General features: G+C 43.1%; 1 protein-coding gene across 2 annotated transcripts in view; it reads left to right on the top strand.

Moving 5' to 3' along the window:
- The first annotated feature begins 1,253 nt into the window (after window positions 1–1,253).
- The window catches only part of LOC128733888 (protein I'm not dead yet-like), a 58,268-nt gene continuing 32,086 nt past the window's right edge, over window positions 1,254–27,435 (top strand). Inside the window, exon 1 of one of the 2 annotated variants that reach the window (XM_053827738.1) lies at window positions 1,254–1,587. The gene's annotated coding sequence lies outside the window, so the exon portion shown is untranslated. Of the gene's footprint in view, window positions 1,670–27,435 lie in introns of both variants that reach the window. The other variant, XM_053827739.1, reaches the window with a different exon arrangement.

Here is a 27,435-nt window from a genome sequence, read left to right as displayed (position 1 = left end):
ACAATATTTTTGTTTGCATTTTTATGCATACTTTTTCAACAAGTTTAGAATAAAACCTTATCGAAGAATGCATTTTTTTCAAACCACAAGCTTAATAAAATCACGGTGTTGCATATGTTTTTTGCTAAAGTAAGGTCCCTGGCATGTTTGTTAATGTTGAATAAGTAGGTTAATATTCGTTTCAGTCAAGGAAACCAGTGTCGAAAATAATATTTTTGTTATCTTCCTTATAAAGCTATAACATTGAACTAGCCAGCGTAATCACTGTTTTCTACGGGTCATCGATTTAGTCAGTCTTCCGTGTATGTTCAGTTCATACTTATTTCGACTGATTTCATTCACCTCTTCACTACAACTACTTTTAGTACCTAATACATCGCATGCTCATCGGTTCGGTTGGTTTGAGTATGCAAACAATATGCTCGTTTCCAATGCTTGCGGACAGTTTGTGTAAACATAACACATGCTAACGATGCGCGTACAGTCTAGAAACGAAACATTCAGAATTAAACTAAGTTGCTTTTGTTGTTCCGCTTTCCTTGAGTAGAGTAACAGTTTCATGCGGTTCAGATATGCGGCTCCTCATGTAGCATAGATATGCTGCTTTGCACTTGCTCAGAAGCATAATGGGGAAAAAATCTCTCTCTGATTTTTCACACGAGAGAGTACCACAGAGATGAATCAGCGGCTTAGCTAAGAAACATTATAGAGCAATTCGTATGAAATGAGGATAGTAGGTTAAAACTGTTCGAGAAGTCAAACTAAAATTTTTATTTTCCATACAAAATATTATAAACTGCTTTTGAAAATGCGGTTTAGAATGTTTTCCGAAATTATTAAGAAAAGTTTGGACTTATGGCAAATTTTTTGATTGTAAAATTTTCGCAGAAAATGACAAAAGTTCAAGCATTCGATGGTTGCTCTGTAATACACTTTTTATCTTCCTGGTCGATTCCTTGAAATAAATACTATTTTTTATTAAGGCCGTCTTTGCGACTATGGAGTAGCAGAAGTATAAAATTGAATTCAATATTTGTTTATGTCAATTTAGTCATGCTTCTCAACCACACAAAGCAGGGCATGACTGTCCGAAGCCATGCGCTTCGCAGTCGTTCCATCTCTGCGCCGGTTGCTCTTATCTCCGCGGTGCCGGAGAGAGCGGAATAAATTTTTTTTTGCAGCTTTTCTTTTCCCATGTGGAGAATTGCAGTTCATTACAGCACCCATAGAGGCCGGCCTGCGCGGTGTTCAGTTCAGTCTAAACTAAGTGACGCCGTTCGCTGTCTGTGGCATTGTACGGCAGTGTACGACTAAGCTTCCCGTATTGGTGCTCTGCAGTTCGCGGTCCCGGTTCTAAATGAATGGCAGCGCAGCGGTAGCAAGTCGGGTTCAAATTTAAATTTTCTTGTGATTCAGTGCTGGTGTGATAATCGTGGCAGACGGCGGTGTGTTTTCCTGGTGCGCTTTTCTGACAGGCGACAAAGGAAAGTTGGAAGTTGGAGGCGGAACGTGTGCGTGTGTGAAATTTCATCACTTGCTGAATTGGCCGAAGCAAGTGAGGGCCGCGTGAATTATTTCATGAAACTTGTGAGTGTTAATCATCGCTTCAATTAAAAGTTCAATTTAATTCATGTCCTGCAACTGTTGTGATACATACCCACTCCGAAAGGTATTTAGTTACTGAGCAAACATACTTTGTGAAACTGGGGTCATGTGGATGAGGTTTGGAAATTTGTGAATGGATTCACAATGCCAAATTAGCATTCAAAAACAAGACTACATTAGGAATAAATTTAGTCGAATCATTAATCAAATTAAGTTTGTCCAATAATCGTCAAACGGTAACATTGTGAAGATAAATGAAAGAACCGGCAAATGGTTAAAAATAAATCGATCAACGAAAATACGACTGCTTGGTTTGTTGAGCGACTATGTATCAGGGGAAGAACACTGCCATGCCCTAATGACTTTGCGCATGTCGCACTCCCTTAGCGATACAGTTCTTATGTGCAAAACCAAATTTCGATAGAACATTTGCATTGTGAACTTTGTGACCTAACCACAGTGCGTTAGTTGATTTCGAATTAAAATTTGATAACACTGCTTACGTAATATACCACGATTGTAAAATATTGTTATGGTAAAATACGTAGCTTCAGTTACTGGCAAAAAAGATCGTGGTCATAAATTTGGTGCACAGTGATAGCAACCGAATGATTTATTAAAACTAGAAGCAACAATGAAAACCAGATCCGAGTTGCACTATGTGTGTTGAAAACGTGCTACTAAATGTAGATGAATTATTATGAGCTGATGTGCTCTTATTATCTCAAGGACTGTGAATCCGGTAATTTCCTCTGTAAGCTCGAGTTTTTGATTTCAGCTTTTCATATTCTAACCGCTAAATCACTTCGGAACGCTCTAGCTCTAGTGATAAGGAGTTTCGTTTGTATAGCGATAAACTTTCGGCATTTGACTGTCGGAATTTTATTGATTGTGGTGCATAAAATACACCAGAGTATTCGCGGCAAAATGAAATATACCTACCTACCTTACTTATCTTCTGCGTTTGTCTGTTCCTCAACCAATTGCAGACTGTTGCAGTTTTTGCTTCAATCGTCTTCGTTGCATTATGCAACGTTGCGAAACAAAAAGCGAACGAATCAGATACAACGTGCATTCTTGGCAGACAATGGCCTTCTTGGGGCCTGTAGGAAGTTTTTACGTATATATGAGACCTCGAAGTGAATCGAGACACACGGATCTTTGTGTCGATGAACTTGACCGCACACAGTAATTGGTTCTTGGGAGTGGTGTGTTGAGGCAACTGATGCGTGTATAGGGTAGATGATATGACGAATGCAGTGCACGTAGGCTATGATTATGATGTTGGTCTGTCGTTGTTTCTCTGTCGATTTTTCATTTCAATTTCAATCGAGTTTCTATATGCAACCTGGATTATGTAATTTCAAAATGTTTGTTTATTAATTTAGATAAATGTACAATTATCAGTACCTAAATCTTTTTTCTTTATTGTTAATCCCAATTGGAAATCTTTATAGCGTGGCTAGACATAAATGTAGCAAATCAATGCAACAAATCAGACTAAGAATAGGAATGGATACATTAGACTATAATTAAATTCCTTCTATAATATTAATATACACATGTATAAAAATGAAGTATCAGTGACATAAAGTAAAAAACCTCTAATTCGTCAAATGGCTGGGTTAGGCACTAGAGCATTAATGTTAGTCAAGATATACTAAAAATAATTTCTGAATCTACTTTTTGCATCCGTTTTAGCAGAAGCTATTTTGATCTTTTATTTCTGTTATTCTAAATACTCCAGAAGGAAAATTTTTAACATAGGACATGCCGGTTGCTGATGTTGTACTAAGATTTAGATAGTATTTAAAGCTTTATTGTTTTGATAAATGCGTACCTAGTTGACAATTTTATATCTTGGAAGTTTTTCAAAATATTCTACCCCCGATTTTAATAGCTTTTTATCCCGATTTTGTAAGCCTACAAATTTTGTTTAACTTTTGTGGTTTTAAACATGATTTATAAAACTTTTCAGCCTGCTTGAAACTATTCTGATTCTCTGGGGTTTCTAAATAAAATGATGCATTCTTGCGAGTAATTCGGGGCCAAAATTACTTACTTACTTACTTAGGTGGCTTGCCGTCCTAAGACAAAGCCTGTTGAACAAAATTTCTCCATGTAACTCGGTTGAGGGCTACCGCTCTCCAATTCCTCGGACACCGAGTACTCTCCGCCAGATCTCGCTCCACCTGGTCTAACCATCTTGCTCGCTGCGCTCCTGGTCGTCTTGTTCCTACCGGATTTGAGGCGAACACCATCTTTGCAGGGCAGTTGTCCGGCATTCTTGCAACATGCCCTGCCCATCGCATCCGACCAGCTTTAGCCACCTTCTGGATACTGGGTTCGCCATAGAGCTGTGCGAGTTCATGGTTCATCCTCCGCCTCCATACTCCGTTCTCCTGTACGCCGCCGAAGATCGTTCTTAGCACTCTTCGTTCGAAAACTCCGAGCACTCGCAGGTCCTCCTCGAGCATTGTCCATGTTTCATGCCCGTAGAGAACAACCGGTCTAATAAGCGTCTTGTACAGGGTGCACTTTGTACGGGGACTTAGTCTGCTCGACCGCAATTGCTTGTGGAGCCCATAATAAGCACGACTTCCGCTGATAATACGCCTCCGAATCTCACGGCTGGTATCATTGTCCGCCGTTACCAGTGAGCCAAGGTAGACAAATTCATCGACTACCTCAAACTCATCGCCGTCGATCAATATACTACTGCCCAAGCGGTGTCGTTCGGCCTCGGTTCCGCTGGCCAGCATGTACTTTGTTTTAGACGTATTTACCTTTAACCCAATCTTTTCTGCTTCGCGCTTTAGTCTGGTGTACTGTTCAGCCACCGCCACAGATGTTCTGCCGATAATATCCATGTCATCGGCAAAGCAGACGAATTGACTAGATTTGTTGAATATCGTGCCCCGCGTGTTGATATCCGCTCGGTTCATAACACCTTGTAGCGCTATGTTGAACAGCAGGCATGAAAGACCATCACCTTGACGAAGCCCTCTGTGTGATTCGAATGAACTTGACAATCCACCCGAAATCCGAACACAGCACTGCGTACCATCCATCGTAGATTTAATCAGTTTGATGAGCTTCCTGGGGAAGCTGTTCTCGTCCATGATTTTCCATAGCTCTTTCCGGTCGATGGTATCATATGCGGCTTTGAAGTCAACGAATAAATGATGCGTGGGAACTCTGTATTCACGGCCCTTTTGGAGGATTTGCCGCAGTGTAAATATTTGATCCGTTGTAGACCGACCTTCGACGAAGCCGGCTTGATAAGTTCCCACAAATCTATTCGCAATTGGTGATAGACGGCGGAAAATGATTTGGGACAGCACTTTATAAGCGGCATTGAGAACGGTGATCGCTCGATAGTTCTCACAGTCCAACTTGTCGCCCTTTTTGTAGATCGGGCAGATAACCCCATCTTTCCACTCCTCCGGTAGCTGTTCCGTATCCCAAATTCTAACAATTAGTCGGTGTAGACAAACGGCCAGCTTTTCTGGTCCCATTTTAATAAGCTCCGCTCCGATGCCATCTTTTCCAGCTGACTTGTTGTTCTTTAGCTGCATGATGGCCTCCTTAACTTCGCCTATCGTTGGGGCTGGCACCTCTTCCCCGTTTGCTGCACCGTCGAAATCGCTTTCCCCGCCGCCATGGTTTTCCGCCTGGGCGCCATTCAGGTGTTCGTCGAAGTGCTGCTTCCACCTATCCGTCACCTCACGATCGTCCGTCAGAATACTGCCAGTCTTATCCCGACACATTTCGGCTCGCGGCACAAAGCCTTTGCGGGATCCGTTCAGTTTCTGGTAGAACTTCCGCGTTTCCTGAGAACGATGCAGCCGCTCCAACTCCGCATATTCCTGCTCTTCCAGGTTGCGCTTTTTCTCCCGAAAGATTTGGTTTCGCTGCATCTTCTTCTGTTTGTGTCTTTCCACGTTCTGACGTGTGGCACTGCGCATCTTGGCCGCCCGCGCAGCGTTCTCCTCATCCATCACCCTCCTACATTCATCGTCAAACCAATCGTTCCGCTGATTCCGGGCCACATGCCCGATGGAGCTCTCCGCTACACTGCTGATGGCTGTTTTGATAGTGTTCCAACAGTCCTCGAGAGGGGCTTCGTCCAGCTCGTCCTCTTCCGGCAGTGCAGCTTCGAGTGAATGCGCGTAGTTTGCGGCGACGTCTGGCTGCTTCAGCCGCGCGAGATCTAACCGAGGCTGGCGTCGGTACCGAATGTTGTTCACAACGGAGAGTCTTGGGCGCATCTTAACCATCACTAGGTAGTGGTCCGAGTCAACGTTAGCGCTTCGATAGGATCTGACGTCGATAATGTCTGAGAAGTGCCGACTGTCGATCAAAACGTGGTCGATCTGTGATTCTGTCTGATTTGGTGACCTCCAGGTGTACTTATGGTGGATTCTGTGCTGGAAAAAGGTACTACGTACGGCCATATTCTTGGAGGCGGCAAAGTCGATAAGTCTTAGGCCCATTTCATTGGTTCGCTGGTGTGCACTGAACCTTCCAATCACCGGTTTGTATTCCTCCTCCTGGCCGACCTGAGCATTGAAATCCCCGATGACGATCTTGATATCATGTTTTGGGCAGCGGTCGTATTCACTCTCCAACTGCGCGTAGAGTTCATCCTTGTCGTCATCGGTACTTCTGAGGTGAGGGCTGTGCACGTTGATGATGCTTATGTTGAAGAATCGGCCCTTGATTCTCAACCTGCACATTCGAGGATTGATTGGCCACCACCCAATCACCCGTTTCCGCATCTCGCCCATCACTATGAAAGCTGTACCCAGCTCGTGTGTGTTGCCGCAGCTCTGGTAGATGGTATGTCCATCTCTGAACGTACGTACCGTTGAGCTCTTCCAGCACACCTCCTGCAGCGCTACGACGTCGAACTTGCGGCTCTTCAATACGTCGGAGAGCACTCGAGTGCTCCCTTGGAAGTTGAGAGACCGGCAGTTCCACGTCCCGAGTTTCCAATCCATAGTCCTTTTTCGTCGCGTGGGTCTATTCCGATTGTTCCAGTAAGAATATATTTGTTCTTCGTTCCATGCTTTAATATTTTTCGTGGTGACGGCTTGCAAAGCCTGCTACACCAACCCCCTGTTTCGCCGGAGGGCCAACGAAGCTCGAAAGAGCCCTCCTTTCCTGTCAGCATACGACCTTGGCTTCCACCGGGGTTGGTTACCCGATCTCCACCAAAGTTGCTCGTATCCCGGCTGGTACCACGAGGCGGTAGGAATAGGAGTTGCTGAATAAGAGGCTATGAACCACTGTAGGGTCTATTTTATGCCTACACGTGCACAAGGCACCGACGGTACGCATTATTCAGCCGTTTACCAGCCCGGGGCCAAAATTAGGGTATTTTTTATAGTAAAAGTTCTATAGGCGCAGTCTGTCCCATCTACAAAAAGGGCGACCGGCTAGACTGCTGTAACTACCGCGGTATTACGCTGGTCAATGTCGCCTACAAGGTGCTCTCCCAGATTTTGTTGCGTCGTCTATCCCCAATAGCAAAAAGATTTCATAGAGCAGTAGGGGAACTGTGGTTAAAATGAACAGGGGGGGGGGGGTAAAATGAACAGGCAGCTAAATTCCCAGTAAATCGATTAAAATCAATTCCACATCAATAGGTATCTTCTCTTGGAAGTATTTCAAGCTGTTTGATATTTGATATTTATTGAATAATTTCAACCGACTCATTGGTTTAAATGAAATGCTGGCTGGGATAAGCCGCCTTGAGAATGCCCAAATCACGCATCCTCAAAGAGGCATAAAAACCCAGCATCTTTTCTTAACCATAAATACATTTTAGGACAATAGCAAATAGCATATTACATTACATATCACACTAAATTCCATATATACACATACAATTACAATTGGTCAAGTATTAAAAGTCAAAAAGTAGTCTACTATGATTGTATTCTACTGCCAAATGTCGAATTGGCTCATGCAGGCCATAGTTGGTACGGTGTGTTCCTATACGTAAAAGCTGTTGATGTCGTTGAGGGCGCAAAGGGCAATACAGTTGGAGTGAGGAAAGTACAGCAGGGCTATCGTATATCCCCACTAGTATCTTGTGTGCCATACTAGCGATCAGTGTTGGGCACCGCTAATTCGCTAATTCGCTAACCGACCAATCGAGAAACGCTAGTTATACTTTATAGTTTATACTGAGACTAAGCGAATTGTTGCTGGTCCATAATTCCAAATGAAGTGCCGCTGTTTGTTTTAAAATTATTAAACTGCAAAGCATTTTATCCATTAAAATAGGTGTTTATCTTAGTTAAATTAAGAAAAGTCGTGTAATATATACAAATTAGTAATAATTTGTACAGTGATAGATTACAATGCAAGTTGTTGCGATATGTTCAAAAATAAATAGTGACTGTTAATTTGCAGTTTGCGATTAGTGATTAGCGATATTTCCACGATTATCGAGCAAATCGGTTAGCGAATTAGCGAATTAGCGGTGCCCAACACTGCTAGCGATGATATCTTTCCGCTGTTGTTCAAGTGAGGTAATGCCAATTAGACTACATAGGTTTTCGTAAGATTGTAGACTTTCGGGATTCCTCCAAGGCAGCATATAGCAAATTTTCCTGACGAAACGCTTCTGAATTCTTTCAATTCGTTGGGACCAGTAGTCATAGTGGGGGTCCCATACAGTGCAGCTTGTTTCTAAAATGCAACGAACCAGCGAGTAGTATAAAGCGCGCAATGTTCCAGGGTCTTGAAATTCTTCGCCAATCCTTAGTACCATTCCCAGTTGTCGAGTTGCTTTGCTGATGATCATCTCGTAATGTTGTCTAAACGTTATTTGCTCATCCAAATTATCTGAGATCAGTAACCCTATCACCACGTTGCAAGATTTGATCATTGATGCGGTAGTCGTATACTAAAGTATGTTTTTTCCGAGAGAAACTGATGACGGTACATTTTGGGATGCTTATAGTCATGCAGTTGTAAATGTACCATTGAGAAAACCGGTCAATCAGTTCTTGAAGTCTCAGACAATCGTCGGAGTTGCGAACGATCATGTAAATTTCTACTGCCATTTCTACTGCAATCTACTGCCGCACGGTAATCGACGGGATATATCATTTATAAACAAAGAAAACAGTAATGGTCATAACGTGCTACCTTGAGGTACTCCTGAATTGTTTTGGAACCAACAAGATAGAGACGCACCAAGTTTTATTGTCATCCTGCGGTCTCGTAGATAAGAATGGAGCCAGGCTCTTAAACCACCAGACACACCCAGTTTATCAAGCTTAGCCAGTAGAATTTCATGGTCCACGCGATCAAATGCAGCCTTCAAGTCAGTGTAGACTGCATCAACTTGAAAACGCTGGTCCATTGTGCGCAAGCATAGAGAGGTGAACTCTAGCAGGTTAGTCGAAACAGATCTTCCAGGAAAAAACCATGCTATGACGTAGTTCTTAACATGAAACCAGAGATGCTTATAAACAATTGCCTCGAAAACTTTTGAGCGAGCTCACAGAGAAGTAATTCCTCGGTAGTGTTCCACATTCCTTTTGTCACCTTTCTTGAACACAGGAAACATAAAGGAGGATTTCCAAATACGAGGAAATTGCTGACATTGCATGGAGAGGTTGAACAATGAAGCGATTGGCGATTTCAAAACTTTACAACATTTCTTCAACAGCACAGCAGGGATGCCGTCAGGTCTCGGGCAATAGCACTGTTTCATTCTGCCAACGGCTTCAGCAACGGCTTCAGCAAGTTTGAAACAATATGTGGTGAGCATAAGCTTTCCAATGTGAAAAAAATTCAAAAAGTAAAAAATATTTGCTGAAATCTGACGCCGATGGTAATTTCCACTATAAGTAAATAGGCTATTTTGGTGAAACAAATTAAATTTCGACTATTGGTATCATTTAGTGTTGTTTGCTTATCACTATCCTGCGGATCTGTCGAAAATTCCAAATATTTTTATCAACTGTTTGTTATAAACAAACACTTGAAAACAATCGGTGTTTTGGGGGTAAAATGAGCACCTCACTATGGGGGCAAAATGAACAGTGTGTATAATGATGTTTTATTTTCTATTTACCAGTAGCCACGAAATAATTACAATTCAAGCAATAAAAATGATCGAGTCTCTCGAAAAATGACGGAAAATGACCGAGCGCTGGAAAATCATGTGAGTTGAAGGTCAAGCATTGTATGAACGTGGCGAAGATACATTATGTTAACTTTGCGAAGTCCCATTTTAATTCCAACAGCCCTGTTGAATATCTACGGAACAAGGATAATATAAAATAATGTTTAATTTATCCAAACTGCATGTTAACTTCAGTTTTCTATGACATGTTCATTTTGCCCACACGAAAAAAATCAGGCTCGAATGTGACGCTTTCGAAAAAAAGGATTTTTTCATGAAAAATCATCCTTTTTCAAACATCTTTATATATTGCTACGTGGAATATGAATCCAGCTTTCAGTGTGTTCAGCATTTGGTTGGTTCCTGGGGGAGAAAATGGCGAAATTGCTAAGGGTGTTCATTTTACCCTCAGTTCCCCTATCAGGCGGGCTTTATGGGGGCCCGTGCTACTACGGATCAAATTTTTACTCTCCGACAAATCCTCCAGAAATGTCGAGAGTACAACTTTCCCACGCATCATATTTTCGTGAATTTCAGAGCAGCATACGATACCGTTAAACGCGAACAGCTATGGCAGATAATGCACGAGTACGGTTTTCCGGACAAACTGACGCGGCTGATTAAAGCTACTCTGGAACGAGTGACGTGTTACGTGCGCGTTCCGGAGACACTCTCAAGTCCTTTCGAATCGCGCAGAGGGTTACGGCAAGGGGATGGACTGTCCTGTATGTTATTCAATATCGCTATTTAACATGCGATCCGGCGAGCGGGCGTCGAAACGAGAGGAACGAGAGTAGCCAACTCCTAGCCTTTGCAGACGACCACGACATCATTACTAGACAACATGGGACGGCGGAGGCAATCAACGCCAGACTAAAAACGGAGGCTAGGAGGATAGGGTTACAAATTAATGCGGCGAAAACCAAATATATGGTAGGAAGAGGCTCCCGAGAAAGTAACGTTTGCCTCCCACGGACAGTGACTATTGACGGCGATGAACTGGAAGTGGTTGATGAGTTCGTATATTTGGGATCTTTGGCATTGGCGTAGCTAGGAACTTTCCCTGGAGGGGGCCTAGGGGGTGCCTTCCAAAAAAATTTTGATTATGATCTTGTTACTCTGGCGGTCGCCGATAGCACAAGATATTGTAGGGAAATACCAGCCGTGCTTGATGAGGGTCCGCGCAATTACCAGATATGTCGGGAATACAACCTGTCCGCGCATCACATGTTTATTGATTTCAAAGCAACATACGATACAGTCGATCGCGGCCAGCTATGACAGATACTGCACGAGCACGGTTTTCCGAATAAACTGATGTAACTGAGCTTTGCAACATTGGAGAGAGTGTTGTGTTTCGTGTGCATCTCGAGGATACTTTCGAGTTATTTTGAGACGCGGCGAAAGTTGGGACAAGGTGACGGCTTATTTTGCATGCTATTCAACATCGCACTTGAAGGGGTGATCCGACGAAATCAGGGTCTAGGACGAGTGTTCTAAACATAAATGCGACCAAGACCAAATACTCGAAGGAAACAAACGCGTGCCTCTCGCGAACGGTAACTGTTGATGGCGACGAACTAGAAGTGGCAGATGGACTCGTGTATTTGGGATTGCTGGTGCACACGGGCAACAACACTAGTAAGAAGATCTAGTTGCGCATTTAAGCGGGAAATTAGGCTTCCTTAGCCCTTCGCAAAACGCTAGGCATACGCTATTTTCGAGCGGAAGGTACTGCGGACGATATTTGGCGGAGTACAAACTGAAAGCTGAGAGTAACGGAGACGTATGAATCATGAGCTACAATCACTGTATGAAGAGATTGCCATCGTTATCTGGCGAAAGTCAGTAGACTACAGTGCGACGAAAATAGTTCTCTTTAACAACTGCACGACTGCACCAGCATCAGGAACAGGGAGGCTCAACGTGATAGCTCGACCAGGTCGAAAGTGGTTTGCGACTTCTGTGAGTGGGAAATTTGCAACGAGTGGCCCAAGATAAAGTTGAATGGAGACGAACGCTTTAAACAGCATGAGCCGGGGTGGCTACTGACGACGACGACAACTACGCTTTTGCGATGAATAGTGAAAAAGAAAATATCTACACAGCGGGAATATATACACTGAGTTTTTTCCCGGTTTCCAATTCCAATGAGGAAAATTTCTGGAGGGCGCCTGCAGAATTCTGGAGGGGGCCTGGTACCCCAGGCACCCCCACTAGCTACGCCAATGATCTTTGGTCACCGCCGACAATAATACGAGTAAGGAGATCCAACGACGCATTCAAGCTGGAAATCGAGCGTACTTTTTCCTCCGCAAGACGTTTCGATCTAGGAACATACGCCGCCGCACAAAGCTGACGATGTACAAAACGCTAATAAGACCGCTAGTCCTCTACGGACTTGAAACAGTAACTTTGCTTACGGAAGATATACGTGCACTTGCCGTTTAGGCGGAGTACAAACGGAAAGCGATGAGTGGCGGAGGCGTATGAATCACAAACTACAGGCATTGTTTGGAGAGTTTCCCATCGTACATCTGGCGAAAGTCAGTAAGCCGCACACGTCGTAAGCATGCCGGACGACAGTACGGGTAAAACAGTTCTCTTCAACAACCCCAACCGGCACCAGAAACAGGGGGCTCAATGTAGATTGTAGATAGCTCAATCAGATCGAAAGAGATTTGCAACTTCTAAGGTGACTAGATAACGCGTTGGGCTCCTCTATTTCCGGACTCTTGGAAAGAATAGATTTCGCTACACAGTCATCAGTCATTCTTGCGACATGTTCGGCTCATCGTAGTCTTACGACTTTTGCCAGCTGTACGATGAAAATCTCTCCAAGTAGAACCTGTAGCTCGTGGTTCATACGCTTGCACCACTATACGTGTAGGTCAAAAATATTTTTCGTACAAATACGGCATGCGTACTTATATCTTTCATAAGCAAAGCTACTGTCTCAAGTCCGCAAAGGACTACCGATTAGTGATTAAAGTCTTTTATACCGTCAGCTTTTTATTGCGGCACATGTTCATTGATCGAAACGTCTTGCGGAAGGAAAAGTAGGCCCAACTTCTAGTTTGAATGCATCATTGAATGTTCTTCCTCGTGTTATTGTCGGCGGTGACCAGATATCCCAACTATAAGAACTCATTAAACACTTCCAGTTCATCACCATCAATAGTCTCTGTCCGTGGGAGGCGAACGTCGTTTTCTCTAGAGCCTCTTTCTATCATATATTCCGTTTTTGACGCATTGGTCTTTAGCTTAATCTTCCATCTGTAGTCCGCCGTAGGTTGCCTCCACCGTCCCAAAGTTTCCAGTAATGATGTCAAAACCGTCTGTGCAACTTAAGAGGTGGCCACTTTTGCTAAAGATTGTTCATCTCGTTTTGATATCCGCCCACCGGATCACACGTTCAGGAGTGACAGTTAATCCTCTTGCCGCAACCCTCTGCGTGATTCGAAGGGACTCAAGATGCCCAAGGGACCCAAACATGCACGTAGGACTCGCTCACACACTCCAGGTGAGGTGATCAGCTGCGTCAGTTTGTCCAGCAAACCTTTTTTGTGCATTATCTGCTATAGATCTTTACACTCAACTGGATTGTATACTGGCCTGAAATCCTTGAATATATTATGTGTGGGCACTTTGTACTCTCGTTCTGAACTGCACTATAAAGTGGTTTGCTATTGAGGATAGACGACGTAACAGGAGAAAACCTTTTTCACATGCCCGTATTGAAGATGGGGCAAATCCATCCACAGCTGCGGTAGTTTCTCTTCCTCCCAAATCCTGAAAATTACCTTATGGAGTGCCGTTTCTATTGTTTTCTTACCATTTTTGTAGGGTTCTGCCGGGAGTCGGTCTTAACCGGCGGCTCTGTCAGTTTTCAGCAGTCAGATTTCTCGTTGAACCGCTTCGAGATAGGGAACCAGGATGCAATTATGGTTTGTAGGCACTGCCAGGTTAACTTCTGTTGCGCCTTCTCCTGTTATATCGCTATTGAGTGCTATTGAGCCTTGTGTACTTATTTCTATTCGAAAAATGTTAGACCCATCCGTTTTGTCGATGTTTGCCCTTAGACCTTAGACGATTTCACTAGTTATGGTATCAAATGAAAGATGTCTTAATAAGAAATATATTGGAATGAATCCCAACTTTTTTTTTTATTTTAGCAAAAATATTAGCTATAATCTATTTTTGCGTTTTAGATTATCCCTTTTTTATATATTTTTTTTAAATTCAATTCATTACTAGTACTATTGAGTACTATTGAAAGACTCTCTTTCGTGTCCCTCTCTTACGATTATTTCCTACGGTGTGGGTGATTTTCATATAAAGCTGACTAGCACACATTTTAAATATTTTCTTGATTATTTTTCACAATCGAATGGTTTTCTCTAACAATGCGTTATGTCTCAATATTTAGTGAACGGGACATAACACTAATAGTTCTTACAAACGGATAGTTTACCTTTTAAACCGACCGGTTTCGGGAAATATGTTTCCCATCAACGGAGTGATGTCCAACTGATTATCTTGAAGAGATGGAGCATTTACATCCTTAACTTAGTCAAACTGAAGAGCGGCGATATTATTGGAGCATCGTCCTCGTTCATTAGCGGTTGCTCAGCTGTAGATATTTGCATAGACTCCCAGGCATTTAAGTGTGACGATTTTCTCACATTTTTTAACATTTTTGCACTGTCCCAGTCTATTTGATGTTGAAGACTAATGGCATGCATCGCCACACTGGAGTCGTTTATGCGTTTGTTCTCTGTTGCATTCCTATGCTCCTTTATCCTGGCTTGGATTTTACGACGAGTTTGGCCGATGTATATTGACGGGCAGTCTTTACAGTTGATTTGGTAGATTCCTGACCTATCTTTGGTAGGAACCTTATCCTTCGCGTTGCACAGTGAATCACGTATGGTATGGAATCACCATACGTGATTCACTGTGCAACGCGAAGGATAAGGTTCCTACCAAAGATACTTTCGAGTTATTTTGAGACGCGGCGAAAGTTGGGACAAGGTGACGGCTTATTTTGCATGCTATTCAACATCGCACTTGAAGGGGTGATCCGACGAAATCAGGGTCTAGGACGAGTGTTCTAAACATAAATGCGACCAAGACCAAATACTCGAAGGAAACAAACGCGTGCCTCTCGCGAACGGTAACTGTTGATGGCGACGAACTAGAAGTGGCAGATGGACTCGTGTATTTGGGATTGCTGGTGCACACGGGCAACAACACTAGTAAGAAGATCTAGTTGCGCATTTAAGCGGGAAATTAGGCTTCCTTAGCCCTTCGCAAAACGCTAGGCATACGCTATTTTCGAGCGGAAGGTACTGCGGACGATATTTGGCGGAGTACAAACTGAAAGCTGAGAGTAACGGAGACGTATGAATCATGAGCTACAATCACTGTATGAAGAGATTGCCATCGTTATCTGGCGAAAGTCAGTAGACTACAGTGCGACGAAAATAGTTCTCTTTAACAACTGCACGACTGCACCAGCATCAGGAACAGGGAGGCTCAACGTGATAGCTCGACCAGGTCGAAAGTGGTTTGCGACTTCTGTGAGTGGGAAATTTGCAACGAGTGGCCCAAGATAAAGTTGAATGGAGACGAACGCTTTAAACAGCATGAGCCGGGGTGGCTACTGACGACGACGACAACTACGCTTTTGCGATGAATAGTGAAAAAGAAAATATCTACACAGCGGGAATATATACACTGAGTTTTTTCCCGGTTTCCAATTCCAATGAGGAAAATTTCTGGAGGGCGCCTGCAGAATTCTGGAGGGGGCCTGGTACCCCAGGCACCCCCACTAGCTACGCCAATGATCTTTGGTCACCGCCGACAATAATACGAGTAAGGAGATCCAACGACGCATTCAAGCTGGAAATCGAGCGTACTTTTTCCTCCGCAAGACGTTTCGATCTAGGAACATACGCCGCCGCACAAAGCTGACGATGTACAAAACGCTAATAAGACCGCTAGTCCTCTACGGACTTGAAACAGTAACTTTGCTTACGGAAGATATACGTGCACTTGCCGTTTAGGCGGAGTACAAACGGAAAGCGATGAGTGGCGGAGGCGTATGAATCACAAACTACAGGCATTGTTTGGAGAGTTTCCCATCGTACATCTGGCGAAAGTCAGTAAGCCGCACACGTCGTAAGCATGCCGGACGACAGTACGGGTAAAACAGTTCTCTTCAACAACCCCAACCGGCACCAGAAACAGGGGGCTCAATGTAGATTGTAGATAGCTCAATCAGATCGAAAGAGATTTGCAACTTCTAAGGTGACTAGATAACGCGTTGGGCTCCTCTATTTCCGGACTCTTGGAAAGAATAGATTTCGCTACACAGTCATCAGTCATTCTTGCGACATGTTCGGCTCATCGTAGTCTTACGACTTTTGCCAGCTGTACGATGAAAATCTCTCCAAGTAGAACCTGTAGCTCGTGGTTCATACGCTTGCACCACTATACGTGTAGGTCAAAAATATTTTTCGTACAAATACGGCATGCGTACTTATATCTTTCATAAGCAAAGCTACTGTCTCAAGTCCGCAAAGGACTACCGATTAGTGATTAAAGTCTTTTATACCGTCAGCTTTTTATTGCGGCACATGTTCATTGATCGAAACGTCTTGCGGAAGGAAAAGTAGGCCCAACTTCTAGTTTGAATGCATCATTGAATGTTCTTCCTCGTGTTATTGTCGGCGGTGACCAGATATCCCAACTATAAGAACTCATTAAACACTTCCAGTTCATCACCATCAATAGTCTCTGTCCGTGGGAGGCGAACGTCGTTTTCTCTAGAGCCTCTTTCTATCATATATTCCGTTTTTGACGCATTGGTCTTTAGCTTAATCTTCCATCTGTAGTCCGCCGTAGGTTGCCTCCACCGTCCCAAAGTTTCCAGTAATGATGTCAAAACCGTCTGTGCAACTTAAGAGGTGGCCACTTTTGCTAAAGATTGTTCATCTCGTTTTGATATCCGCCCACCGGATCACACGTTCAGGAGTGACAGTTAATCCTCTTGCCGCAACCCTCTGCGTGATTCGAAGGGACTCAAGATGCCCAAGGGACCCAAACATGCACGTAGGACTCGCTCACACACTCCAGGTGAGGTGATCAGCTGCGTCAGTTTGTCCAGCAAACCTTTTTTGTGCATTATCTGCTATAGATCTTTACACTCAACTGGATTGTATACTGGCCTGAAATCCTTGAATATATTATGTGTGGGCACTTTGTACTCTCGTTCTGAACTGCACTATAAAGTGGTTTGCTATTGAGGATAGACGACGTAACAGGAGAAAACCTTTTTCACATGCCCGTATTGAAGATGGGGCAAATCCATCCACAGCTGCGGTAGTTTCTCTTCCTCCCAAATCCTGAAAATTACCTTATGGAGTGCCGTTTCTATTGTTTTCTTACCATTTTTGTAGGGTTCTGCCGGGAGTCGGTCTTAACCGGCGGCTCTGTCAGTTTTCAGCAGTCAGATTTCTCGTTGAACCGCTTCGAGATAGGGAACCAGGATGCAATTATGGTTTGTAGGCACTGCCAGGTTAACTTCTGTTGCGCCTTCTCCTGTTATATCGCTATTGAGTGCTATTGAGCCTTGTGTACTTATTTCTATTCGAAAAATGTTAGACCCATCCGTTTTGTCGATGTTTGCCCTTAGACCTTAGACGATTTCACTAGTTATGGTATCAAATGAAAGATGTCTTAATAAGAAATATATTGGAATGAATCCCAACTTTTTTTTTTATTTTAGCAAAAATATTAGCTATAATCTATTTTTGCGTTTTAGATTATCCCTTTTTTATATATTTTTTTTAAATTCAATTCATTACTAGTACTATTGAGTACTATTGAAAGACTCTCTTTCGTGTCCCTCTCTTACGATTATTTCCTACGGTGTGGGTGATTTTCATATAAAGCTGACTAGCACACATTTTAAATATTTTCTTGATTATTTTTCACAATCGAATGGTTTTCTCTAACAATGCGTTATGTCTCAATATTTAGTGAACGGGACATAACACTAATAGTTCTTACAAACGGATAGTTTACCTTTTAAACCGACCGGTTTCGGGAAATATGTTTCCCATCAACGGAGTGATGTCCAACTGATTATCTTGAAGAGATGGAGCATTTACATCCTTAACTTAGTCAAACTGAAGAGCGGCGATATTATTGGAGCATCGTCCTCGTTCATTAGCGGTTGCTCAGCTGTAGATATTTGCATAGACTCCCAGGCATTTAAGTGTGACGATTTTCTCACATTTTTTAACATTTTTGCACTGTCCCAGTCTATTTGATGTTGAAGACTAATGGCATGCATCGCCACACTGGAGTCGTTTATGCGTTTGTTCTCTGTTGCATTCCTATGCTCCTTTATCCTGGCTTGGATTTTACGACGAGTTTGGCCGATGTATATTGACGGGCAGTCTTTACAGTTGATTTGGTAGATTCCTGACCTATCTTTGGTAGGAACCTTATCCTTCGCGTTGCACAGTGAATCACGTATGGTATGGAATCACCATACGTGATTCACTGTGCAACGCGAAGGATAAGGTTCCTACCAAAGATACTTTCGAGTTATTTTGAGACGCGGCGAAAGTTGGGACAAGGTGACGGCTTATTTTGCATGCTATTCAACATCGCACTTGAAGGGGTGATCCGACGAAATCAGGGTCTAGGACGAGTGTTCTAAACATAAATGCGACCAAGACCAAATACTCGAAGGAAACAAACGCGTGCCTCTCGCGAACGGTAACTGTTGATGGCGACGAACTAGAAGTGGCAGATGGACTCGTGTATTTGGGATTGCTGGTGCACACGGGCAACAACACTAGTAAGAAGATCTAGTTGCGCATTTAAGCGGGAAATTAGGCTTCCTTAGCCCTTCGCAAAACGCTAGGCATACGCTATTTTCGAGCGGAAGGTACTGCGGACGATATTTGGCGGAGTACAAACTGAAAGCTGAGAGTAACGGAGACGTATGAATCATGAGCTACAATCACTGTATGAAGAGATTGCCATCGTTATCTGGCGAAAGTCAGTAGACTACAGTGCGACGAAAATAGTTCTCTTTAACAACTGCACGACTGCACCAGCATCAGGAACAGGGAGGCTCAACGTGATAGCTCGACCAGGTCGAAAGTGGTTTGCGACTTCTGTGAGTGGGAAATTTGCAACGAGTGGCCCAAGATAAAGTTGAATGGAGACGAACGCTTTAAACAGCATGAGCCGGGGTGGCTACTGACGACGACGACAACTACGCTTTTGCGATGAATAGTGAAAAAGAAAATATCTACACAGCGGGAATATATACACTGAGTTTTTTCCCGGTTTCCAATTCCAATGAGGAAAATTTCTGGAGGGCGCCTGCAGAATTCTGGAGGGGGCCTGGTACCCCAGGCACCCCCACTAGCTACGCCAATGATCTTTGGTCACCGCCGACAATAATACGAGTAAGGAGATCCAACGACGCATTCAAGCTGGAAATCGAGCGTACTTTTTCCTCCGCAAGACGTTTCGATCTAGGAACATACGCCGCCGCACAAAGCTGACGATGTACAAAACGCTAATAAGACCGCTAGTCCTCTACGGACTTGAAACAGTAACTTTGCTTACGGAAGATATACGTGCACTTGCCGTTTAGGCGGAGTACAAACGGAAAGCGATGAGTGGCGGAGGCGTATGAATCACAAACTACAGGCATTGTTTGGAGAGTTTCCCATCGTACATCTGGCGAAAGTCAGTAAGCCGCACACGTCGTAAGCATGCCGGACGACAGTACGGGTAAAACAGTTCTCTTCAACAACCCCAACCGGCACCAGAAACAGGGGGCTCAATGTAGATTGTAGATAGCTCAATCAGATCGAAAGAGATTTGCAACTTCTAAGGTGACTAGATAACGCGTTGGGCTCCTCTATTTCCGGACTCTTGGAAAGAATAGATTTCGCTACACAGTCATCAGTCATTCTTGCGACATGTTCGGCTCATCGTAGTCTTACGACTTTTGCCAGCTGTACGATGAAAATCTCTCCAAGTAGAACCTGTAGCTCGTGGTTCATACGCTTGCACCACTATACGTGTAGGTCAAAAATATTTTTCGTACAAATACGGCATGCGTACTTATATCTTTCATAAGCAAAGCTACTGTCTCAAGTCCGCAAAGGACTACCGATTAGTGATTAAAGTCTTTTATACCGTCAGCTTTTTATTGCGGCACATGTTCATTGATCGAAACGTCTTGCGGAAGGAAAAGTAGGCCCAACTTCTAGTTTGAATGCATCATTGAATGTTCTTCCTCGTGTTATTGTCGGCGGTGACCAGATATCCCAACTATAAGAACTCATTAAACACTTCCAGTTCATCACCATCAATAGTCTCTGTCCGTGGGAGGCGAACGTCGTTTTCTCTAGAGCCTCTTTCTATCATATATTCCGTTTTTGACGCATTGGTCTTTAGCTTAATCTTCCATCTGTAGTCCGCCGTAGGTTGCCTCCACCGTCCCAAAGTTTCCAGTAATGATGTCAAAACCGTCTGTGCAACTTAAGAGGTGGCCACTTTTGCTAAAGATTGTTCATCTCGTTTTGATATCCGCCCACCGGATCACACGTTCAGGAGTGACAGTTAATCCTCTTGCCGCAACCCTCTGCGTGATTCGAAGGGACTCAAGATGCCCAAGGGACCCAAACATGCACGTAGGACTCGCTCACACACTCCAGGTGAGGTGATCAGCTGCGTCAGTTTGTCCAGCAAACCTTTTTTGTGCATTATCTGCTATAGATCTTTACACTCAACTGGATTGTATACTGGCCTGAAATCCTTGAATATATTATGTGTGGGCACTTTGTACTCTCGTTCTGAACTGCACTATAAAGTGGTTTGCTATTGAGGATAGACGACGTAACAGGAGAAAACCTTTTTCACATGCCCGTATTGAAGATGGGGCAAATCCATCCACAGCTGCGGTAGTTTCTCTTCCTCCCAAATCCTGAAAATTACCTTATGGAGTGCCGTTTCTATTGTTTTCTTACCATTTTTGTAGGGTTCTGCCGGGAGTCGGTCTTAACCGGCGGCTCTGTCAGTTTTCAGCAGTCAGATTTCTCGTTGAACCGCTTCGAGATAGGGAACCAGGATGCAATTATGGTTTGTAGGCACTGCCAGGTTAACTTCTGTTGCGCCTTCTCCTGTTATATCGCTATTGAGTGCTATTGAGCCTTGTGTACTTATTTCTATTCGAAAAATGTTAGACCCATCCGTTTTGTCGATGTTTGCCCTTAGACCTTAGACGATTTCACTAGTTATGGTATCAAATGAAAGATGTCTTAATAAGAAATATATTGGAATGAATCCCAACTTTTTTTTTTATTTTAGCAAAAATATTAGCTATAATCTATTTTTGCGTTTTAGATTATCCCTTTTTTATATATTTTTTTTAAATTCAATTCATTACTAGTACTATTGAGTACTATTGAAAGACTCTCTTTCGTGTCCCTCTCTTACGATTATTTCCTACGGTGTGGGTGATTTTCATATAAAGCTGACTAGCACACATTTTAAATATTTTCTTGATTATTTTTCACAATCGAATGGTTTTCTCTAACAATGCGTTATGTCTCAATATTTAGTGAACGGGACATAACACTAATAGTTCTTACAAACGGATAGTTTACCTTTTAAACCGACCGGTTTCGGGAAATATGTTTCCCATCAACGGAGTGATGTCCAACTGATTATCTTGAAGAGATGGAGCATTTACATCCTTAACTTAGTCAAACTGAAGAGCGGCGATATTATTGGAGCATCGTCCTCGTTCATTAGCGGTTGCTCAGCTGTAGATATTTGCATAGACTCCCAGGCATTTAAGTGTGACGATTTTCTCACATTTTTTAACATTTTTGCACTGTCCCAGTCTATTTGATGTTGAAGACTAATGGCATGCATCGCCACACTGGAGTCGTTTATGCGTTTGTTCTCTGTTGCATTCCTATGCTCCTTTATCCTGGCTTGGATTTTACGACGAGTTTGGCCGATGTATATTGACGGGCAGTCTTTACAGTTGATTTGGTAGATTCCTGACCTATCTTTGGTAGGAACCTTATCCTTCGCGTTGCACAGTGAATCACGTATGGTGATTCCATACCATACGTGATTCACTGTGCAACGCGAAGGATAAGGTTCCTACCAAAGATAGGTCAGGAATCTACCAAATCAACTGTAAAGACTGCCCGTCAATATACATCGGCCAAACTCGTCGTAAAATCCAAGCCAGGATAAAGGAGCATAGGAATGCAACAGAGAACAAACGCATAAACGACTCCAGTGTGGCGATGCATGCCATTAGTCTTCAACATCAAATAGACTGGGACAGTGCAAAAATGTTAAAAAATGTGAGAAAATCGTCACACTTAAATGCCTGGGAGTCTATGCAAATATCTACAGCTGAGCAACCGCTAATGAACGAGGACGATGCTCCAATAATATCGCCGCTCTTCAGTTTGACTAAGTTAAGGATGTAAATGCTCCATCTCTTCAAGATAATCAGTTGGACATCACTCCGTTGATGGGAAACATATTTCCCGAAACCGGTCGGTTTAAAAGGTAAACTATCCGTTTGTAAGAACTATTAGTGTTATGTCCCGTTCACTAAATATTGAGACATAACGCATTGTTAGAGAAAACCATTCGATTGTGAAAAATAATCAAGAAAATATTTAAAATGTGTGCTAGTCAGCTTTATATGAAAATCACCCACACCGTAGGAAATAATCGTAAGAGAGGGACACGAAAGAGAGTCTTTCAATAGTACTCAATAGTACTAGTAATGAATTGAATTTAAAAAAAATATATAAAAAAGGGATAATCTAAAACGCAAAAATAGATTATAGCTAATATTTTTGCTAAAATAAAAAAAAAAGTTGGGATTCATTCCAATATATTTCTTATTAAGACATCTTTCATTTGATACCATAACTAGTGAAATCGTCTAAGGTCTAAGGGCAAACATCGACAAAACGGATGGGTCTAACATTTTTCGAATAGAAATAAGTACACAAGGCTCAATAGCACTCAATAGCGATATAACAGGAGAAGGCGCAACAGAAGTTAACCTGGCAGTGCCTACAAACCATAATTGCATCCTGGTTCCCTATCTCGAAGCGGTTCAACGAGAAATCTGACTGCTGAAAACTGACAGAGCCGCCGGTTAAGACCGACTCCCGGCAGAACCCTACAAAAATGGTAAGAAAACAATAGAAACGGCACTCCATAAGGTAATTTTCAGGATTTGGGAGGAAGAGAAACTACCGCAGCTGTGGATGGATTTGCCCCATCTTCAATACGGGCATGTGAAAAAGGTTTTCTCCTGTTACGTCGTCTATCCTCAATAGCAAACCACTTTATAGTGCAGTTCAGAACGAGAGTACAAAGTGCCCACACATAATATATTCAAGGATTTCAGGCCAGTATACAATCCAGTTGAGTGTAAAGATCTATAGCAGATAATGCACAAAAAAGGTTTGCTGGACAAACTGACGCAGCTGATCACCTCACCTGGAGTGTGTGAGCGAGTCCTACGTGCATGTTTGGGTCCCTTGGGCATCTTGAGTCCCTTCGAATCACGCAGAGGGTTGCGGCAAGAGGATTAACTGTCACTCCTGAACGTGTGATCCGGTGGGCGGATATCAAAACGAGATGAACAATCTTTAGCAAAAGTGGCCACCTCTTAAGTTGCACAGACGGTTTTGACATCATTACTGGAAACTTTGGGACGGTGGAGGCAACCTACGGCGGACTACAGATGGAAGATTAAGCTAAAGACCAATGCGTCAAAAACGGAATATATGATAGAAAGAGGCTCTAGAGAAAACGACGTTCGCCTCCCACGGACAGAGACTATTGATGGTGATGAACTGGAAGTGTTTAATGAGTTCTTATAGTTGGGATATCTGGTCACCGCCGACAATAACACGAGGAAGAACATTCAATGATGCATTCAAACTAGAAGTTGGGCCTACTTTTCCTTCCGCAAGACGTTTCGATCAATGAACATGTGCCGCAATAAAAAGCTGACGGTATAAAAGACTTTAATCACTAATCGGTAGTCCTTTGCGGACTTGAGACAGTAGCTTTGCTTATGAAAGATATAAGTACGCATGCCGTATTTGTACGAAAAATATTTTTGACCTACACGTATAGTGGTGCAAGCGTATGAACCACGAGCTACAGGTTCTACTTGGAGAGATTTTCATCGTACAGCTGGCAAAAGTCGTAAGACTACGATGAGCCGAACATGTCGCAAGAATGACTGATGACTGTGTAGCGAAATCTATTCTTTCCAAGAGTCCGGAAATAGAGGAGCCCAACGCGTTATCTAGTCACCTTAGAAGTTGCAAATCTCTTTCGATCTGATTGAGCTATCTACAATCTACATTGAGCCCCCTGTTTCTGGTGCCGGTTGGGGTTGTTGAAGAGAACTGTTTTACCCGTACTGTCGTCCGGCATGCTTACGACGTGTGCGGCTTACTGACTTTCGCCAGATGTACGATGGGAAACTCTCCAAACAATGCCTGTAGTTTGTGATTCATACGCCTCCGCCACTCATCGCTTTCCGTTTGTACTCCGCCTAAACGGCAAGTGCACGTATATCTTCCGTAAGCAAAGTTACTGTTTCAAGTCCGTAGAGGACTAGCGGTCTTATTAGCGTTTTGTACATCGTCAGCTTTGTGCGGCGGCGTATGTTCCTAGATCGAAACGTCTTGCGGAGGAAAAAGTACGCTCGATTTCCAGCTTGAATGCGTCGTTGGATCTCCTTACTCGTATTATTGTCGGCGGTGACCAAAGATCATTGGCGTAGCTAGTGGGGGTGCCTGGGGTACCAGGCCCCCTCCAGAATTCTGCAGGCGCCCTCCAGAAATTTTCCTCATTGGAATTGGAAACCGGGAAAAAACTCAGTGTATATATTCCCGCTGTGTAGATATTTTCTTTTTCACTATTCATCGCAAAAGCGTAGTTGTCGTCGTCGTCAGTAGCCACCCCGGCTCATGCTGTTTAAAGCGTTCGTCTCCATTCAACTTTATCTTGGGCCACTCGTTGCAAATTTCCCACTCACAGAAGTCGCAAACCACTTTCGACCTGGTCGAGCTATCACGTTGAGCCTCCCTGTTCCTGATGCTGGTGCAGTCGTGCAGTTGTTAAAGAGAACTATTTTCGTCGCACTGTAGTCTACTGACTTTCGCCAGATAACGATGGCAATCTCTTCATACAGTGATTGTAGCTCATGATTCATACGTCTCCGTTACTCTCAGCTTTCAGTTTGTACTCCGCCAAATATCGTCCGCAGTACCTTCCGCTCGAAAATAGCGTATGCCTAGCGTTTTGCGAAGGGCTAAGGAAGCCTAATTTCCCGCTTAAATGCGCAACTAGATCTTCTTACTAGTGTTGTTGCCCGTGTGCACCAGCAATCCCAAATACACGAGTCCATCTGCCACTTCTAGTTCGTCGCCATCAACAGTTACCGTTCGCGAGAGGCACGCGTTTGTTTCCTTCGAGTATTTGGTCTTGGTCGCATTTATGTTTAGAACACTCGTCCTAGACCCTGATTTCGTCGGATCACCCCTTCAAGTGCGATGTTGAATAGCATGCAAAATAAGCCGTCACCTTGTCCCAACTTTCGCCGCGTCTCAAAATAACTCGAAAGTATCTTTGGTAGGAACCTTATCCTTCGCGTTGCACAGTGAATCACGTATGGTGATTCCATACCATACGTGATTCACTGTGCAACGCGAAGGATAAGGTTCCTACCAAAGATAGGTCAGGAATCTACCAAATCAACTGTAAAGACTGCCCGTCAATATACATCGGCCAAACTCGTCGTAAAATCCAAGCCAGGATAAAGGAGCATAGGAATGCAACAGAGAACAAACGCATAAACGACTCCAGTGTGGCGATGCATGCCATTAGTCTTCAACATCAAATAGACTGGGACAGTGCAAAAATGTTAAAAAATGTGAGAAAATCGTCACACTTAAATGCCTGGGAGTCTATGCAAATATCTACAGCTGAGCAACCGCTAATGAACGAGGACGATGCTCCAATAATATCGCCGCTCTTCAGTTTGACTAAGTTAAGGATGTAAATGCTCCATCTCTTCAAGATAATCAGTTGGACATCACCCCGTTGATGGGAAACATATTTCCCGAAACCGGTCGGTTTAAAAGGTAAACTATCCGTTTGTAAGAACTATTAGTGTTATGTCCCGTTCACTAAATATTGAGTTATCGGTTCTTACGTTGGCATAAAAATAGTTTTTGTAATGCGTTATGTAAACATTTTATAATTTGCCTTCAAATAGCTAATCACAAACACGTGGGAACTGAATCCGATCAACTGCTTTTAGTCATATAGGTAGAAGGTACCCATCCCAAAAGGAACGGTCATTAATAGTTCATCGTTTCCGATATCTGAGAAAACTTCAACTTTATCGTTTTGCAGTGCTTGCGCGCTGCAATATACCTACATAGATAATTATATCTCGACAAAAACGCACATTGACGTCAAAATTTGCCTGGAATAAAGTAGGTATTACAAGCTCATGCTGTTGGCCCAAGCGGTTGTATTCGAAATATTTCAAGGAGCCGGGAAGGTCATTCGAGTGCTATTTCTGGATGTACAATTGCAATAGAACTTCTGCAGTGTAATTCTGATCATCAGCCAACCTACAGCCAGAATGGTTTGTATTAGAAAACTTTGCGATTCTGAACTAAAAAATGGTGAAGACGTCAGTGTCTGATAATTATTACGAACACACGTAGTTGCCAGTAAAAAGTCTGCACACATTTTTTTTGATACGTTTACGTGAGTGACGACGCAGCAGAGTCACACGCCTGTGAATGTTTGTGCCGCACGGCTGATTCAAGGTTTCGAAATAATATCACTTCGGAAAGTCATATGATACAGGCAGGCCTAACACGGGTGGTGATGAAATATGCACACAATCTTCAGCTCTTCGTAGCTCATCTTCAGAACGTTTCCTTTTCTTCTTAAAAACCAGTTTTCGATGCTGGAGAAAGTACCGATGGATAGTTTTAGTTTACGTTTTGTTTGACCTTGACACCTTTTCAAAATATTCGGTCATCTAGATAATTTACAAAGCATTTCAAGTGTAAATTTTCTGCGATCAGTCAAGGGATACGTGTCATAGGATGGGCGGGCTATTTTTGGAATCCGCTGAGAATTACGCGCCGCGCATATGTTGGTTCAAAATGTTTTCTGCTCATACGTAATGGGTTTGATTTGAACGGCAGGACGTAATTAATTGCGTGTGCAGTGGCTAAATGAGGCGGTCAGTTTTGAGAGGATTTTATTATGGCATTTACCATTAGAATATTCCGAGTCTAATAAATATTTGTTGATAACGATGGGAAAATAAGTGTGCTTTTCATTACCAGAGAAAAGCTTTCATACATTTGCCACGAGGTTGAACGTGCGTGTGTACTTGTTTACATCGATTCGCGTACTTACTTTCAACAACTGGCTAATCAAATTTGACCAAAAGTTTCACGATCATATAACTTGAAATGCCGCATGTCTTCAACGTTGATTAATATTGGAGATTGCATTATGGAAGAGTTTGTTGTTTGTGGAAA

Source organism: Sabethes cyaneus, chromosome 2, assembly GCF_943734655.1.
Source record: "Sabethes cyaneus chromosome 2, idSabCyanKW18_F2, whole genome shotgun sequence".
Lineage (NCBI taxonomy): Eukaryota > Metazoa > Arthropoda > Insecta > Diptera > Culicidae > Sabethes > Sabethes cyaneus.
The sequence above is the reverse complement of the archived record's forward strand: the minus strand, read 5'-3'. Positions and strand labels throughout refer to the sequence as shown.